Source organism: Canis lupus, chromosome 5 (genome assembly GCF_048164855.1).
Source record: "Canis lupus baileyi chromosome 5, mCanLup2.hap1, whole genome shotgun sequence".
Classification (NCBI taxonomy): domain Eukaryota; kingdom Metazoa; phylum Chordata; class Mammalia; order Carnivora; family Canidae; genus Canis; species Canis lupus.
The window spans coordinates 16840598-16853778 of NC_132842.1; the positions used below are offsets into that span (position 1 = coordinate 16840598).

The 13181-nt window shown below is 41.4% G+C and overlaps 1 long non-coding RNA gene across 2 annotated transcripts; it reads right to left on the reverse strand.

Moving 5' to 3' along the window:
- Positions 1-716: 716 nt before the first annotated feature.
- Positions 717-9327, reverse strand: LOC140633271 (uncharacterized). 2 transcript variants are annotated; one of them, XR_012030906.1, is made up of 4 exons: positions 9215-9325; positions 8456-8531; positions 2928-3066; positions 717-962 (listed from the first exon to the last, which is right to left on the reverse strand). It is a non-coding gene; the product is annotated as an uncharacterized lncRNA (long non-coding RNA). The 2 variants fall into 2 exon arrangements; XR_012030907.1 differs by lacking the exon at positions 8456-8531 and having other exon boundaries at positions 719-962; positions 9215-9327.
- Between the last annotated feature and the right edge of the window lie 3854 nt (positions 9328-13181).

Genomic DNA, 13181 nt, shown 5'->3' on the forward strand with positions numbered 1-13181 from the left:
TAAGGATTTTGTTTCACTTACTTTTAGAGCCATCTATAACCTGCCTGAGATGTAGAATTTATTTGGTCAAAACATCACTGCGTACAATAGATATTCATCATATTCTGTGGTTGAGCCCCAGTCAAGTTTCATCAGATATGGAACTTGGCTGTCTGCTTTTCTTCTTGTTTGTACCTGGGGCAGGGTCTGGCAAAGGGAGTGAAGCAAGTATAACTTTGCACCACTATCTCTCAGAAGTCTCAGAGCAAATTATATTCTTGCTATTTTTCTTTAAGTACTATTCTTTATTGTGGTCTTAAAAATTCCTTTTGTGATTTTTTTAAAACTTTTTTTTGTACCTTTACTAGATTTGCACGTCTCCCTCTCTCCCTCCCTCCCTATCTCACTCTCGGCCTGACAATATCATATTACCTAGAAATGGTTTCCTCCTTTAAATAGCCTCCACCTTGCCTTTCCCAGTGTGCTGCAAGACCCCCTAAGGTCCATAATGAACGGAGTGGCTATGGAGAAGTGATAACCTCTATTTCCTGTTCACCTTCTCACAGGCGGTTAAGCTTAAATGTGTGCTATAAAATCTCTTCAACCAACAAGCCCAACCATTTATCACTTACAGTCTTAACTACCTCTGCTTCTTGGATATCTTAACTCCCCAAAGGACTGTCAATTTAACCATAACTACCTAACAACTGCCAAGCCTCACTTTATGAGCTGCTCTTGAGAGTTTAGCTATTTAAGGCTGATTTTTAAAAATTTTTATTGGCACTTCATGGCATTTGCTTGATTTACAGTGTTGTAAATAACCACAAATTAGGAACATTTCTTTTCTTTTAAGGTATAAGCACAGATTAAAATGGATTCTGATCATCTTTCTCCATATACTTAACTCCTTGCCGAGTCATTCTTCCAAGTTTGCCCAACTCAGAAAGGTGAAATGTGGTCAGTTCTAGATGGGGAGGAGGTGTCTGTGGAAAGGCAGAGTGGATTCATTAAGATGCAACCCTACTTTTCCTTACCCTAAGCTGCCAGGGGCCACTTCTCCACCAGCCCTGGTGTATTTTTAAAGACAGTCTTTGATGAGACCCATGGCTTCATATATGCCATGGAGCACCCACTTTTGCAAAGTGGGAGAAATCCAGTAGTCAAAAAAGAGACATTGAATATCATTTAGCCATAAAGCAGAATCAAATTTTGACACATGCTGCAACATAGACGGACCTTGAAGACATAACGCTAAGTGACATAAGCCAAACACTAAAGGATAAATATTGTATGATTCCACCTAACTGAGGTACCTAGAATGATGAATTCATAGAGATAGAAAGTAAAGTTTAGCAGGGGCTGGGGAGGGACAGTGGACAGTTATTGCTTAATGGGAGTTTCCCAGAGTTTCTTTCTGGGAGTAATGAAATGTTGGCAATAGAGGGTGGTGATGGTTGTACAACACTGTGAATGTACTTAAGGCCACTTAATTGTACACTTAAAAATGATATTTATGTGGCTTCTTAAAAAAGCTATATATTACTTTTTAAAGATTGTATTTATTTATTCATGAGAGATACACAGAGAGGCAGAGATATAGGCAAAGGGAGAAGCAGGTTCTCTGCAGGGAGCCTGATGTGGGACTCAATCCCAAGATCCTGGGATCACAGGACCTGAGCCAAAAGAGATGCTCAACCACTGAGCCACCCAGGTGCCCCTATATATTACTTTTTAAAAGGAGATCAGAAAGAAGTAACTTCAGGACTTTTACTTCCTCCACATTTACCTCTTCTGGGTGAACCTGAGTAAATGCACGTCATTAGGGTCCTGCCCCAGAATCTTTTCTCCTCATGCAGAATAGGAGGCCCTTTGACTATGTCCAGGTGGATCCCTCTCCACCAGGCTTCTCCTCATGTCTCTGTTCCTGGACCTCCCTCTTGGGGGTCCACCTTGATTTCTCCCTCTGACCCCTCTCCTCAGAACAATCCAACCCCAGGGCCCTTGGCCTCGCTTACAGGCTGTGACACTCCCAGCAGCAGTCCTCCCAGCCCTGAAGGTGAGTGTGACAATTCCCACCAACACTAGCTGAGACTTAACAAAAGCATGTTCCCAGACCTGGGCAGGCACCGCCAGGGTCTCCTGTCCCTCTCTGGCTCCCTCCAGAGGACTCACTGAGCCATGGTGGCCAGGAAACAGCAGCCTCTGTAGGCAGTGGGCTAGGGAGCCTGGAATCAAAGTTCCAAATTGCCTATTGGGCTGGGGCTGCTCACGGGGTGACCTCCTGCCCTGGCCTAACCAACCACCTCCCACCAGGTGGCCGGTTTGCTGTGGTTTCCCTACAGAGCAGGGGGCAGGCACAGGCACCTGGCAAGGGCAGGGCCCTTCAGGAGCAGCTGCATGGTTGAATCAGCAAAAATGGAGAAGGCCCTGAACAGTGTTTCAGGAAGGATCACTCCTCTTTCTAAAATGCTCAAGAGGCAGGGGCAGATCCTGCTGAAAACGCACAAACCAAGCCAGGGGCAAATCGTTGGAGTAGAAAAGACAGTGAGCCAAAAACCACCCATTCATATACAAAATGGCAGTGACCAGGACAAGGGTGGGCAGGGTCAGGGACCCACAGAGAAGCCGAAGTGAAACCAAACTTGGGAAGAAATCCTCATTAATTGAGGAAACTGGTCATTAGGTGAATTGATGTTTGGTAAATTTGCTTTCAGGTAATAGGAGTCTCTACCCAATGACTCCCAGTTAGAACCAATGCTGGTTCATATAAAGCTAATTTTCAGATCTCTCCGAAAATAAGTATTTGTCACATAGACAAAAGCAAGGGACTGAGATAACATGCCAATATGTATACCGGATATATTTAACTTATTTTACGTAGTCACAACAGACAATTCCAGGTTCTGGGGAATATATGAAATAGAGCTGAATTGCATTTATCTGCTTACATTTGTTAAGAATCATCAGAGGAACTTGCATGTGAGCAGGTAACAGTGGCAAAAACCAGAGTGGCAGAGCTTCTGAGGCAGGGGCTGGCTGGTGCAGCCACAAATGTGCTGGCGCATAGAGGGGGACTGCCTTATTAGCCTAAGAAAAACATCATTAGGAAGGAAATCTGCTACTGAAAACTCTACCATCGTATATCATGCACCCCCAAAGCCAAATACATTGGAAGCTTTTTGTTTATCCACTGTCTGGAATTGGAGACTGACCAATGGAGAAACAGCCTCAGCTTCGAGCTGGCTCATTAGGACCTTTCAGAAAGGAGCCAGTGGATTTAGCATCTCATCCCAGAGGGAAGGCTCCTGATCACGTTAAACCAGAACGGAGCTGACTGCTTCCTGCACTGCCCTCCTAGCTTAATGTGTAGCTGGAATTACATTTCACTCTTCTGCCATTATTGTCATCAGAAATACTCTAGACAAGCTCACGATTTCTCTAACCGGGCCGCACACTTTTGTTTTACATTCTAACTCCTCTTTAATTAATTCTTTTCCCTTTCTGGTGTAGGTAGCTACTTGGTAATTTGTCTCTGAGTTGAAGTCAGTGTTCCAATACTAAAAGCAAACTCAAAACACACACACACACACACACACACTCCAACACCCCGATGTGAAAACTTCTTTTTGGAAACAGCTCTTTATAGTATTTGAATAGCTCACAGAATGAAATTGACATGGCCGTGTTGTGTTTTAATACGGTTTTCCTGTTGAATCTACAAGGGCTGGACTGCACCCTCGTTGGTAGGTGGAGTCTCACTGGAAAGACAGAGCGATTCCTGGGCCAGCTCTTTTGGGAAAGAAGCTGGAACTTCAAAAAGGAAATTGGAACCAAGAACAAGGACCTAGGTAGGTGTGAAATAGGGTTCAGCTTTTCCTGGTCTGGACATCACAATGTCTAAGGTCAGTGGGGGAGGGGAAACCCACTCCTGAATGGTGGTTGTTAAATAGGGCAGTTTTGAACTGACACCTAGAAAAGAAGGTCTCAAAACAAGGCTGGATTTGCTAGTCAGGTTTCCCACCAGCGCCCGTGACTTTTGGGCGACGCGCTCAGTAGAGGTATCACAGGGTGAACTGCCTCTTTCAGTATGTTCTATGCCGATTTCCCTCGGGTTTTCCTCTGTGATTAAAGAATTTTTCACAGGATGTTGAGGAAACACCTCTTTGCCATTGTTTAGGTCTGAGTGTCTTAAGGATTCAGTGAGTGAGTCCATGAGGCCAGCATGACCCTCCAGAGAAGGATCTGCAGCAGGGACAGGCTTAGGATTTCTCTCAAAAAAGTGAGTCCCATTCCAACATCAATTGAAGAGTATTTGGGTCTTAATTCGTTATGGAAGTTGATGCTTCTATTGCCTTTTCATGCCCAATTCACATAATCATCTCCTTCTTCCTTCCCACATTGCAGACAGTTTCTAATTTTTGCTCGACAGAATTGATTCAGTTAAAAGAAATCAGGTGCTGCCCACTTGGCTGGCTGAGTCAGAAGAACAAAGAACTCTTGATCTTGGGGTCATGGGTTTGAGTCCCACTTGGGTATAGAGATTACCAAAATTAAATAAATAAATAAATGTAAAAAACAAGAGGAGGAGGAGGAAGAAGAAGAAATCAGGTCCTGTTCTAGCCAGGTACCACTCCAAACCATCCCCAACACACAGAGTCTGCTATTAGGGGTATACTGCCACAGGGTGGTGCAGTAATTTAACTTTTTGTTCAAAACAGTAGTTTTACAACCCTGGTCAGGACCAGCTGCATCAAAATGAACTGACATAATTTTTTTAAATTACAGATTCTCAGGGTGCCTGGGTGGCTCAGTTGATTAAGCATCTGCCTTTGGCTCAGGTCATGATCCTGAGGTCCTGGGATCGAGCCCTGAGCTGGGCTCCCCACTCAGTGGAAAGCCTGCTTCTCCCACTCTCTCTGCATGATATCCCCTCTGCTTGTGCGTGCTCTCTCTCTCTCTATCTCTCTCTCTCTCTGTCAAAAAAAATAAATATCTTTAAAAAAAATAAATTACGGGTTCTCAGGTTCTGTCCTAGACCTACTCAATAAAAGTCTGAGGACACGGCTCATAAATTTTTGTTTGTTTAACAGTTTTCAGGTGAATCTGTTTCACAACTGGTTTTTAGAATTCCTGATACAAACTATGATACACATTTATATTTTGTTCAAGATCCAACTTTTTAAAAAATTAATCAAAGATTCCTTGGCTTTGTAATAAATACTCCAGCTTATGTTTTAGCAAAATATAAAACTCTTTACTAGGTTTACAAAGATGGCTTCTAAAACTATTTTCTTCTCTCAGAATATTTTCCCCCCTTTCCTCTTGAGTTTGTGACATGTTTTTTTTAAGCTTCTCTTCCATGTTATTAAGTTGATATTCCAAAAGAGCAATTCAGACCTTTTATTTCATTTTGTATTTCATAACATTCCTTCTTTATGCCATTTTAGCTTTTTAAGAAAATCTTAGCTTGAGGTACCTGGGTGGCTCAATGATTAGTATCTGCCTTCAGCTCAGGGCATGTCCCTGGGTCCTGGGATCCAGTCCCAAATTGAGTCCCACATCAGGCTCACTGCAGTCTGTTTCTCCCTCTGTCTATGCCTTTGTCTTTATGTGTGTGTATCTTTCATGAATAAATTAATTAATTAAAATAAAATAAATCTTAGCTTGATGACTGATTTCAGTCCCATTTCATAAAGCCCATGTTTTTAAAAATTTGCCTGAGTCCATAGCAGATGCTGCCTAAATACGACTTCCTTTTCCTGCAATAAATCTTTTATAAAATGATGTTCCCTCTGCCTTCTGAGTACTGTTTTCCTTCTTGTGTTGGAGAATTTCTTCCTAGGCCTGTATGAGTCAGAGTTCAATCAGGAAAGCATCAACACCCTGGATATTTTAAACAGGGAAATTATAGACAGGCAGCGGCTGCAAGGGTGGGAAAGGCGATGAGAGCCCAGGCGCTGCTGGGGGGGTGGGGGCGGGAGGGGGCAGGAGGGGGCGGAGCCAGGCTCCTTGGCGGTGGCTGCATCTGCATCTGCATGGGGACGGGTGCTGTGACCACAAAGGGAGAGGAAGACCTGTCCTGTGGAGGATGGAGCCCTAGGGGCACTGCAGAAAAGGAGCATCCTAGCCTCTTCCCTGCCCCCAGCCTCTGGTCTGGGGTCCCTGGCCGGTGTCTCTAGAGAGCAAGAATGCCTTAGATACCGAGCTCTCCAGGGGCCAGGAGCTGCGAGCCAGCAGGAAGAAATGCCCTCTGCATTGCTGCTGCTTCTGTTTCCTTTCCACTGTGTATTGAACAAGGAAGGTCCTATATGGGCCTAGTATCTATGCCAAAAGGATTTCTCCCAGCCGGGGTCTCACAGGGCAAGCTGGTGCGCTCACTCCCTGGGGGCCGCACACAAGATCTGGAGCCCCACTGGCAGTGGCTCTCCTGCCTGCTTCCAGCGAGGCTGCTCTCCAGCGCCTGTGCTTCCCCCCCCACCCCACCCAGGGGGGCTGCCTCTCCAGGACCAGCCTCCATCCGCCTCCACAGTCTCCCAGCCCAGACAGACTCTTCCCTTGGCCTTCTGCCTGCTGCTGCCTGAGAAACCTTCTAAGGCCTACTGCAGGCCATGGTGTGCTATGGCTTCCAGAGCCACACACTCTCTCTTGACCCAGCTCCTGAGAGGTAATATGTTGACAGAAGACCCTTTCAGCTTCTGCAGTGGCCTCCTCTCCCTACGTTGCTGGCCAAGTTCCCACGCCTTACAATAGCTGCTACTGTCTGGGGCTGGGGGCCAAACCTTCTTCATGCTGGCCAAGAGTAGGGTGACAAGGGCGCCCTTCTCTGGCCACCTCTCCTTGCCCATGGACTCAGGATGTTCATGGAGTTTGAGATCCTCCTTATTCACTTTCTGCAAGGGACTCCATGATGTGCCAAGGACACAAAATGGACAGAACCAAAGTTCTTCCCCGTAAGAAGCAGGAAAACAAAGAGGAAGAGAAAGAGCACAACAGGGATGGGCAGAGTTGCAGAGGATGCAGGTAGGAGAGGCACCTTGCCTGGCTTGGAGGAGTACTGGTCAGGGAAAGTTCTAGAGTGCAGACTTTGGACGGGAAACCTGAGGAAGATCACAGAAGTGGGGGGGCTACTGCTGGACAAAGGAGGCACAGGGGAAGGAGGGCCTCTAAGGTAGAGGGCAGAGCATGAAGACAGGCCTGAAAGTGGAAGAAAGGCAGGCGTGAGGTCAGGACTGTGGGAAGATAGAGGTGTGGAGAGTTGAACAGGTGGGGAGCCTTCTGATGGATGGTTCCAGAGAAACTACAGCACTCAGTGCTTATTGGATGTGAGATGCCAGGGAGAGTAGTAACTGGAGCAACACAGGCCCTGCTGGCTTGAGAGACTGGAAGAATAAAAGAAAGACAGAGGTAGCAAACATGGCATGGAAACCAGGTCAGTGGGATTGGGAAGGAATATTTCATTTCTTTCTTTCTTTCTTTCTTTCTTTCTTTCTTTCTTTCTTTCTTTCTTCTTTCTTTCTTTTTTTTTTTTTTTACCTGATGAGTCTGAGACACTTGTGGAAAATCTGCTTAAACTATATGGCTCTGGAGCCTACAAATTGTAAGAGTGCTTGTTGATCTAGGTAATATTGACGTTCCAACTAACAAGATTATGTTACCATATAAACTCTGCAACGAATGATACAAGTGGCAAAGAATCCTGAAAATGCTCTATTTGGATATGATTCCAGATGTCGTTTCCACGACCATGAGAGGGACACAGGTCAATTTTAAAGATGATAACTTTTACTAGAGTGAGCCTTGTAGTGACACCTATTCAAAGTTTCACAGGTCAGCAGATCCACCTCGAGTCAGAAGACAGATTTAAAACACATTGAGAGGAGGACAGAAGCGTCAGCCACACGCACAGTAGTCCTTCGTGAAGCTGGTTGGTTTCTCAGGAAGCTCTGCCTCACAATTACTGAGCAGGACAAATAAGACTATCTCCCTGAGCAAACATGGCCAAGTCAGGAACTGTAAAATTTGGTCTCTATCAAAAAAGTCCCTGGAGAGCCTGAAACTCATTTAGAGCTGTTTCATAGACAACCTGCTCGAGGAACAGGACTGGTTTCGTACAGCACCTTTAAAATAACAACTTTCCATTAAGCTGTGAACATTAAGGAAAACATTTCTCACAAATAGTTTTTAACCAACTCCAACAGAGCGTTGCCTTATACAGCTGCCCTGACTGAAACACTGCTTTCGTTCTATGAGGAGCTTTAGGACCTCCTGCAGACATGAACATGCTCTCAGGGCATAGCTCTTTGCAGCTTTTCTAGGAGCAAAATGGAGTGGGAATTCTCCACATTATTTGTAATGTGAAATATTCTCTGGCTCTGTGATGTAAAAATACATACCAGAATGTAAGTGACAGCAAGGTGAATAGGGATTTACTATTGAATTTCATTCTTTCTTTAAAAAAAAAGTTGCAAGCACTTACTAGATGCCAGGTGCCATTATAGGTACTAGAGATAAGAAGCTCACTTATAAGGTCTCTCTGTTCTCATCAAGCTTGCCTTCAAAGGTGGAGAGAAAGAGAGTAAAAAAGAAAACATATAAATGAACAAAATAATTTCAGCTTGTGGTGAGCGGTATGAAGAACTATAAACAGAGGGTTTGTGGAAGAATGTGAGGAGTTGGGGCAGGGTGTGCAATTAGAAGAGTATCGGGAATGTTTAGTTTATACATTTCATGGAAGAGAGTAATATTTCATGTCATGTGAAAATCACAAAAAATTTCAAATTTTAGCACCCATAAATGAAGTTGTATTGGAGCATAGCCATGTTTATGTATTGTCTATCAGTAATTTGTACTATGTTGTTAAAGTTGAGTCATTGCAAAGCAGAAATATTTACTATGTGGTTCTTTATAAAAATAGTTGTCTGATCTGTTCTAGTTTTAGGAAAATATGAAGGAAATGTTAAGAATGCAGATTCTTAAACATTAAAATTAAGAGTGTTGTGTCTCTTAGTGTTACATTATGAATAGTACAAAACATGAGGAAATATTTTCTCAGTATTTGGAAACTATTATCCAATTCAACAAAGAAATCTCTCACATTGTTACTAAACAAGTGAAGCTCTGGCATACTTCTGTGTTGCTTCACTTTCTTCTTAAGCAAGATAAACAAAATCAAGATCAATCAACATGAATGATGTCAGTGATTCCTTTGCTAAATCATACAGTAATCAAGCATTACCTCTAGCCTGATTTTGTGATGATATTACTGGAAATGGTCCAAAACCTTATAGTAGAGGAATGACATCAGGGAAGACAGTCGAATAGGAATCTCCAGAAATCCATCTCTCCGTCTAGACAACAATTGTTCTGTTAGAATCCATCTGATGTAACTATTTTAGAACTCTACAATCTATTTAAAGGCCTGCAGCTTCCAGGGGAAAGTTTGGTCTATAAATTGAGACTAACTTTAGTCAATCTCAACAATTAGCATAGGAGTGGCTATGCAACCCCCAACCCTATGGCAGCATCCATGCCAACATTCCTGAAGCAACTTCTGGGAGCCAGGGTAGTCAAAAAAGGACCTTGTCCCTCAAATATTTGGAATCTGTATTCTGATCATTGATTGCTGCTTCTGATTGCAGAGGGCAGCGCAGACCAGAGGTGGGCTGCCACTGTTGGAAGTGCCATCCACTTGCTGAAGTGACTTCCAAGGAATTTAAAGAAGCCAAGTTTATTCATAATTCTTTTCATTTTTCCATTTTTTTCCATTTGGGAACCAAACACTTAGGATTAAGACATTCAAAAGCAACCACTATGTGCAGCAATTTATAAAGTCACCGCATACGCTCAGGGAAAGATATAGGCTCTGAAAAAAAAAAAAAACTAAGATCTTAAATGTATACTTCTGCCTGCTTCCCAGAAACGAAACACCCCATAATAATTTTTTAATAGCAAACCCTTGTGATAGGGAAGCATCTGATTTTCACATTTATCATATTATAATATTCCAGTTTTAAACAAAAAAATCACAAGATATTAAAAAGAAAGCAGAAAAATAGATCCCATTTAAAGGAAAAATATACTCTTTTTTTCCTTTAAATCTGGAAGACCAGATGACAGACTTACTAGACAAAGACTTCAAAACAACTATCTTAAAATTCTCAACAGGCTAAAGACAAATTCAAGAAAATAATGTATGACAAAACAAAATGGAAACATAAGTGGAGATTGAAAACATGGAGGAAAAACAGAGCTTTTTAGTTGAAAATTACATAAGTAAAATGAAAAATTCTTGAGGAATTCAAAAGACTTAAGCGGACAGAAGAAAGATTAGTGAATGTAAAGATAAACAACTGAAATATTAAATTTGAGAAACACAAAGAAAAAAATTGAAGAAAAGTCAACAGAGTGCAGGGAACCTGTAGGATACCATCAAGCAGACAAACATATGCATTGTGGGTGTCTTAGAAATAGAAGAGAGAAAGGGGCACAGAGATTTTCTGAAGAAATAATGCCCCACAACTTCCTGAATATGCAAGATACAAATCTACAAATCCAAGAAGCTTATAAATTACAGGTTCTATCATCATAAAGAGACACCCACAGAAATACATTACAATCAAAGAGAATCTTGAAGATTCAAGAGAGAAATGACTTGTCACATACAAGAAATCCTCAGTAAGATTTTAAGCAGATGTCTCATCAGAAACTTGGGAGCCAGAAGGCAGTGGAATGGTATATTCAACGTGATAAAAGAAAAAAATTTTCAACTGAGAATTTTATCTAGCATAACTGTCCTTCAAAATATGAGGGAGAAGGGCAGCCCCGGTGGCGCAGCGGTTTGGTGCCGCCTGCAGCCTGGGGTGTGATCCTGGAGACCCGGGATCGAGTCCCACATCGGGCTCCCTGTGTGGAGCCTGCTTCTCCCTCTGCCTGTGTCTCTGCCTCTCTCTCTCTGTGTCTATGACTAAATAAATAAAATCTTTAAAAAAAAAAAAGATTCAAAATATGAGGGAGAAATTCACAAACTCCTAGATAAACAAAGCTAAAGGAACTCATTACCACCAGATCTGCCTTACAAGAAATGTGAAAGAGAGTCCTTTATGTTGAAATAAAGGGATGTTAGACAGTATCTAGGAATCATATGAGGAAATAAAGATCTCCAAAAAAAGGAAATACAAGGACAATCATCAAAGTTAGTTGTATCAGGGACACCTGAGTGGCTCAGCAGTTGAGCATCTGCCTTCAGCTCAGGGCATGATCCCACGGTCTTGGGATCGAGTCCCACATCGGGCTCCTTGCATGGAGCCTGCTTCTCTCTCTGCCTTTGTCTCTTCCTGCCTCTCTCTGTGTGTCTCTCATGAATAAATAAATAAAATCTTTAAAAAAAAAAGTTGTATTGTAATTTTGGTTTGTAATCTCACTTTTTAACTTCCACCTGATTAAAAAAACAAATTCATTTTAAAAATTATTAGTCTATGTTTTGGGATTTTTACAAACATTTTATTTATTTATTTATTTATTTATTTATTTATTTATTTATTTATCTATCTATCTATCTATCTATTGGAGAGAGAGAGAGAAAGCATGAGCAGCAGGGGCAGAGTTGGTGAGGAGGGGAGAAGGATAGAGGGAACGGGAGAAGCAAACTCCCTTGCTGAGCAAGGAGCCCAATGTAGGGCTCAGTCCCAGGACCCTGTGATCATGACCTGAGCCAAAGGCAGACATTTAACTGACTGAGTTACCCAGGTCCCCCTAGTCTGTTTTGGGGCTTACAATGTATAAAGATGCAATTTGTGATATCAATAAGTTGATGGGATAGGGACAGAGCTATAGAATAACAGAGTTTTTATATGCTGTTGAAATTAAGCTAGTATAATATCAAATTAGAGTATTATAACTTTAGGACATTAAATGTAAAGCCCATGATAGCCATGTAGAAAGTAGCCATAGAACATACACTAAAGAAAATGAAAAAGAAATTTAAACATTTTACTGCAAAAAAAAAAAGTCAACTAAATACAAAGGGAAACAGTAATGAAGAGAATGAGAGACAAAGAAAGCCATAAGGTATAAAGAAAACAAATGACAAAAATGGCAAAATTAAGTCCTTCTTATCAGTAATTTCTATAAATGTAAATGGACTAATTTGTCCAATCAAAAGATAGAGATCAGCAAAATGGGTTAAAAAATATATATGAACTAACTATATGCATTATCTCACTTTAGATCCAAAAACACAAACAGATTAAAAGTGAGAAGATGTAAAAAGATGTTTTATGCAAATAGAACTAAAAGAAAGCTGGATGGCTTTACCAACACCAAGCAAAATAGAAATTAAGTTTAAAAAGTTAACAGAAGATAAAGAAGGAAATTATATACTAATAAAAAGCTCAGTACAAGAAGATATAGCAATTATAAACATTAATGCACCTAATAACAAATCTTCAAAATATATGAGGCAAAATTTGACAGAATTGAAGAAATAGTTTTACAATAATAACTGGAGATTTAAATATCCCACTCCCAATAATAGAACAACCAGACAGAAGTAGTAAGAAAATTGAGAACTTAAACAGCACAATAAACCAACTAGATCTAATAGATATATGCTTAACAATTCACCCAACAACAGAAAAATGCACATTCTTCTCAAATGCACATGGGACAATCCTCGAAATAGAACATATGTTAGTTCACAAAACAAGTCTCATAGATTTAAAAAAAATAGTTTTATACAAAGTTATCTTCCCCAACCACAACAAAATGAAGTTAGAGATCAAAAACAAAAAGAAAACTGGAGGGGCACCTGAGTGACTCAGTCAGTTAAGCATCTGACTCTTAGTTTTGGCTCAGGTCATGATCTCTGGGTTCTGGGATTGAGCCCTGCATTGGGCTCCCTGCTCAGAATGGACTCTGTTCATCCCTTTCCATCTGCTCTTCCTCCAGCTCTCACTTTAACTCTCTCTCTCTCTCTCTCTCTCTCTCTCTAAAATAAATAAATAAATCTTTTTTAAAATCTGGAAAATTTGCAAATATGTGGAAATTAAACAATACACTAAAACCACTAATAATTCAAAGAAGAACTCACCAGGGAAATTTAAAAATATTTAGAAGTGAATAAAAACAAAAGTACAACATGTCAAAGCTCTATTGGATGCAGTGAAAGCAGTGTTAAGAGGGAAATATATATCTGTAGCCATTTA